Genomic DNA, 6,364 nt, shown 5'->3' with positions numbered 1-6,364 from the left:
TGCATCTATGTTCATCAGTGATATTGACCTGTAGTTTTCTTTTTTTGTGACACTTTTGTCTGGTTTTGGTATCAGGATGATGGTGGTCTTGTAGAATCAGTTTGGGAGTATTCCTCCCTCTGTTATACTTTGGAAGAGTTTGAGAAGGATAAGTGTTAGCTCTTCTTTAAATGTTTGATAGAATACTCCTGTGAAGCCATCTTGTCCTGGGCTTTTGTTTGTTGGAAGATTTTTAATCACAGTCTCAGTTTCAGTGCTTGTGATTGTTCTGTTTATATTTTCTATTTCTTCCTGGTTCAGTCTCAGCAGTTTGTGCTTTTCTAAGAATTTGTGCATTTCTTCCAGGTTGTCATTTTTATTGGCATATAGTTGCTTGTAGTAATCTCTCATGATCCTTTGTATTTCTGCAATGTCAATTGTTACTTCTGCTTTTTCATTTCTAATTCTGTGGATTTGAGTCTTCTCCCTTTTTTTCTTGATGAGTCTGGCTAATGGTTTATCAATTTTGCTTATCTTCTCAAAGAACCAGCTCTTACTTTTTTCATCTTTGTTGTTGTTTCCTCATTTCTTTTTCATTTATTTCTCATCTGATCTTTATGATTTCTTTCCTTCTGCTATATTTGGGGGTTTTTTTGGTTCTTTTTTCTCTAAGTGTTTTAGGTGTAAAGTTACGTTGTTTATTTGAGATGTTTCTTGTTCCTTGAGCTCGCTAGTATCGTATTGCTATAAATTTCCCTCTTAGAACTGCTTTTGCTGCATCCCATATGTTTTGGATCGTCATGTTTTCATCGTCATTTGTTTCTAGGTATTTTTTGATTTCTTCAGTTACCTCTTGGTTATTTAGTAGTGTATTGTTTAGACTCCACGTGTTTGTATTTTTCACATTTTCCTGTAATTGATATCTAGTCTCATAGCATTGTGATCAGAAAAGGTACTTGATATGATTTCAATTTCCTTAATTTTATCAAAGCTTGATTTGTGACCCAAGATATGGTCTATCCTGGAGAATGTTCCATGAGCACTTGAGAAGGAAGTGTATTCTGTTGTTTTTGGATGGAATGTCTTATAAATATCAATTAAGTCCATCTTGTTCAATGTGTCACTTAATGCTTGTGTTTCCTTATTTATTTTCATTTTGGATGATCTGTCCATTGGCGAAAGTGGGATGTTAAAAGTCCCCTACTATGATTGTGTTACTGTCAATTTCCCCTTTAATGGCTGTTACCATTTGCCTTATGTATTGAGGTGCTCCTATAGTGAGTGCATAAATATTTACAATTGTTATATCTTCTTCTTGGATTGATCCCTTGATCATTATGTAGTGTCCTTCTTTGTCCCTTGTAATAGTCTTTATTGTAATGTCCATTTTGTCTGATATGCATATTGCTACTCCAGCTTTCTTTTGATTTCAATTTGCATGGAATATCTTTTTCCATCCCCTCACTTTCAGTCTGTATGTGTCCCTAGGTCTGAAGTGGGTCTCTTGTAGATGGCATATATATGGGTTTTGTTTTTGTATCCATTCAGCCAGTCTATGTCTTTTGGTTGGAGCGTTTAATCCATTTACATTTAAGGTAATTATTGATATGTATGTTCCTAGTACCATTTTCTTAATTGCTTTGGGTTTGTTTTTGTAGGTCTTTTTCTTCTCTTCTCTTTCCTGCCTAGAGAATTTCTTTTAGCATTTGTTGTAAAGCTGTGTCTTAAATAAAAATAAATGGTCAATTCTAACCAGAAAGAAAGAGGATTTCTTCATGAAAAAGATAATAATTATGAGTCAACATCATGACCTGGAATTGGCCACATCTGGAATCTAGAAACTATGCAATTTTTAAATATTCTCCCAATTAGCTAAACATTGAATTCAGGCTTCAGGACTCACTTCCTTCCCAAGCAGCGTAATTAAGTTGTGAAAACTTTCTACTTTTCTTGGTTTCCTCTGTAATCAAAACCTAATTCTGACCTCAGTTGGTGATGGGGAGTCCCTGCCCTCTTGTTTCTCCTGTGTCTACCTTATTTCTTCTGTGGATTCCCACCTGGATCCTACTATCTGTGGAAAATGGTGACTGATGTTCACTGCCCAAGATGTTCTCACTATTCAGTTTCCCAATGCTGGGATCCTCCAAGAACTTGAATTCCTTTAAATGTCCTACTTTGTCATAGAATTGAAAGTGCTGACTCTATACACCCTGCCCAGCCTCCCCACAACATACCTGGGTTTTGATTACTAGTAAATGTTAAACTAAGAATGGAATCCAGAACTGTGACTTCCAGAGTAATGTTCCTTCTCTACTTTTCTTGTAACTTCTGATGACTTTTTCGTTATCACCTTTTAATTCCTCTTCCTTTCTCTATTGCTCTGTCCTCTGTATATAATATATGATATGGTTAAAACATTTATTACAGTATGCATAATGTATTGTATATATGAATGTGTGTAAATAAATATCTGTATACACTTAAACACACCTATTTTATTTTTAAGTGAATCCACACATGTATTAGTCAGGGCTCTCCAGAGAAACAGAATCACTTATATTTAATTATTTACTTTTGTTTTTTTAATTGGACCCTTTATTTTTGGATTGTCATCAAAGTCATTTTGGCTTGGAGACACACTGTGAAGTTTCAGAGGAAAAGTGGGTCAGTAGGAGACAGGAGAATGTCTATCAGCTGCACCAACCATTTCCTTATAAGGAGGAAAATCAGCCACACAAAGAATAAAATTGGCTTTGGTGTGCTGCATAAAGAAAAGGAAGGGGTGGTCCTCCGAGAACCTGGGGATCATCCTTACAGGTGGCATCATCATGATGGCAGCAGTGGTGGCCATGACCTCCATGCCTTCCTCATTGACCTCCACGAAGGACCTGTGCAGGACCTTGGGCAGATGCAGGTCTCTCTTGGGTGACACTCCAGAAGAGTTGCCCTGGCTGCTCCAAGGCATCTGTCATTCCCAGACTGCAAAGAGCATCCTGTCTGTCCTATTTCTCCAGAAGTTTAAATCTAAGGAGGAAAACTTCCACCTCTTCTTCATCCATCATGTCTAGTTTTGTCCATTCTATGAATTTCTCATAAGTAAGTTATTTTCCCACCCTTTTCCAACTGGTCTTTTCATCTGGAAGCATAATGAACATATTCAGCTTCTTGCCAATATGGGGAAGCACCAAAATTTTGGTGACTAGTTCTCCTATATTGGTCTTTTTAAAGGTATATTCCTTAATCATTTGCACAGGCTTGTCTTCATTCTTGCTGACTTTCCATTGTCTTTCTTTGGTCTGCACTTTGTTAAGTTGATGAGTCCAATTTCCTTTGAATTAGATGGCATTCACAGGAATCAGATTAGTCATTGAATTAACTGAATTTGGAGACAGCAACTCTATAATTTTACCTTTTAACTTTTGACTACCCAGGTGTTTATGTGGTTTCTGGACTCCTCTGAAATGTTGCTCAAGTCGACTCTTCCATCTCTGCTTGGTAGAATTTGCAACAGAAAACTCTGAAAGATGAGAGGAAATCACAGGACTTTTCTCCAAGGAGACTGTTGGCTGTTCTAAGCAAGTACAGTGTGCCAGTTCTGTTAACCTTGATGAGGAGTAACTGGAAACCCTGGTGAGCATCTTCACCTCTGCCTCTGCTTTTACTTAAAGAAATGCCTGGGACACCTGGGCTGTGGTTTTTCCACTTGCTCCCATGAAAACCATGACCAGGGCAGAGAAGATGCTCATGGGGTAGAAAAACATGTTTCTCAATATCCGTACAAGTCAGAAGTATATTATAATATACTTATGTATAACATAATTACATACATATACATTTACATATATATATGTGTGTGCATAAATATATATATACATATATATATATATATATATATATATATATATATCCTTTGGAATAAGGAATTGACTCATATGATTATGGAAACTGAGAAGTCTCAAGATCTGCAGTCACCAAGCTAGAGAACTAGGAGAGCTGATGGTGTAGCTCCAGTCTGAAAGCCAACAGGCTGGAGACCCCACAAGAGAGGATCCAATGTTTCAGATCCAAGGCAAAGCCAGGAAATGACTGATTTCCCAGTGAAGGTATTCAGGCAGGAGGAGTTTTTCTTACTCAGACTTTTTGTCCTATTCAGGTCTTGTTACTTAGTAAGAGGCTCACTCATAGCGGAAAGGGCAATCTCCTTTACTTAGTGCACTGATTGAAATGCTAATCTCATCCGGAAACACCTTCACAGACACATCCAGAATAATGTTTGACCAATTGTCTGGGCACCCTGTGGCCCAGTCAAGTTGACATATAAAATTAGCCATCACAACACATAACTAAATACAATTAATCTTTGTATTCAAATATTCACCAAGAATATCATTACCTTTATTTAAAAAAAATCTTTATAAGCAGATATTACCATTTGAACTAGAAACCTGCATACATTGCGGAGAAGAAAAGCCTCCACCTCCTGTTCATGTTCCAGGATAAGATGCTTATTTTACATGATTGAAAATTGAAAAAGAGATTCTGGAAGTGGGTCAGTGGAAAATCAGAAAGCCTCCTAAAGGTAAACTCATTTAAAAGTGGGCTAATCACCCATTACTGTAAATTTTTGAATGTTGGATGCTTACGTTTTGCCCATTTCAGTAAGTTTTTTTTTTGCATTCATTTTCTTTTCAAGTAAGAGAAGAGAAAAGAAACATTTAAATCTGTAAGAAAATTACATGGTGCATTCATAGTTCTGAGTTTCTGGGCCAAACTGAAGTGTTTTTCAGCTATGCCATTAAATAAGCATTAAACGCATTTAATGAATTGAAAAAAAAAAAAAAGTGGGCTAATCATGGTCTTATGGGTCCTCCACCCGCCCCTCCTGAAACAAGGTTTACCACTGTAACGAGTTTGAGCTTTTCTCCAAATACATTTTTTTTTTATCAAGAAGAAAAATATTCTATCTTCAGGTGTTTCTCTGAGTGTCATTGTTTCATATTCTATTTTAATTATCCACTAGATACACTAAAGTATATTAAAATAAAAGTGAAACGAAGTCCCTTTTAAATCAACATGTGGAACAACTCCAGAAATGATTTATAATACATTCATTCATTCTGGGAAGACTTTGCCACATATGGATCTGCCACGTGGGATTTTTTTTTTCCCTCAAACTGTCAACTTTGTTACTAAACCACTGAGACTACAGTTTTTGTCTGAAGCCAAATCTCTCATTCTTTTTCTTTTCTGCAGACCTCTCACTGGCTTCAAAGAGGAGATACAAGGAAGAAGGGCTTTCTTTAGTTCTGGGAACTGGGGCAGAGGTGCTTTTTCAGCATTTAACAATACAAAGAAGGAGAAGAAAAGATGATCATAGCTAACTTTACTGTAGCAACTTATTGCAGGGGGCAAATTGCTACATCAAACAGGAGCTAGATGCTTTCAGGCATTGCTTCTGTACTAATCCTCTCTCTTGAGCACAGATAAGGGAAAAGAGATGCATGGCTGTCATTTTATTCTCTGCTATTATGTAATAGAGACCTTCATCCAAGACAAATGGGATTTTATTAGGTAAAAACTAAGTACAAATGTGAATCATCTATTCTGGTCTTGTGGAAAGGCTCCTTTTATACTTATTCTAAGCCTTACTTTTATACTTACTCATTAATTCTGTTGAACTAATGCAACAATCACTTTCTCTGAGCACTATTAAAATATTATTAGAGTCACAAATTTACTCATGGTCTTATCTTCTGAGAGTTTCAAAGTAATGAAACCTAGGACTAGTACAGAGATTATAAAGAGGGGGCAATTTTCTTTCCTCTTGCACATGGGAAATGTTCAATAAATGTTAGCTGTCATCATTGCTATTATGAATATTAATTGTTATTTGCCCTCTCATTCCCCCATTGAGACCTGTCGGCTATCCCAATGCCACCACCAAAACACACACACCTGCATACTGGCAGAACAACAGCCCACCATTCACATTTACACTCAGAGAAATCCAACTGAAAGATTCCACACTGACCCATTCACAAGGGGGTTCATGTACATCCCTGTACCTGAAGACAAGAAGAATGCCATCCTCGCCCACTCCCCAACCATAAGAATACAAGACTAAGAGGGAAAAAAGGGCAAACTTTCTATTTTGTTCCATACTACCAAGAGGTCCCTGTATGATGCAAAGGAATAAGCCCAGATTTTTAAGGTCAAAGAGACCTGAGTTTGAATCTCAGCTTCCTGCTTTACTAAATCTGTGATCTGAGTTTAATATACTTGTCTATAAAATGGAGCTAGTGAGAACCTACATCATAAAACATTTCCTGTCCCAACTCATGTCTCAGGGACTTAAAATCAGTAATTATGAAAGGGTCCAGGCTCT

General features: G+C 36.9%; 1 pseudogene; it reads right to left on the bottom strand.

The window, feature by feature from the left end:
• Nucleotides 1–2,644: 2,644 nt before the first annotated feature.
• On the bottom strand, nt 2,645–6,066 carry LOC132368410 (serpin B6-like; annotated as a pseudogene).
• Between the last annotated feature and the right edge of the window lie 298 nt (nt 6,067–6,364).

This window comes from Balaenoptera ricei, chromosome 7, assembly GCF_028023285.1.
Source record: "Balaenoptera ricei isolate mBalRic1 chromosome 7, mBalRic1.hap2, whole genome shotgun sequence".
In the NCBI taxonomy this organism is placed as follows: Eukaryota; Metazoa; Chordata; class Mammalia; order Artiodactyla; family Balaenopteridae; genus Balaenoptera; species Balaenoptera ricei.
This window is presented reverse-complemented; position numbering and strand designations above follow the sequence as displayed.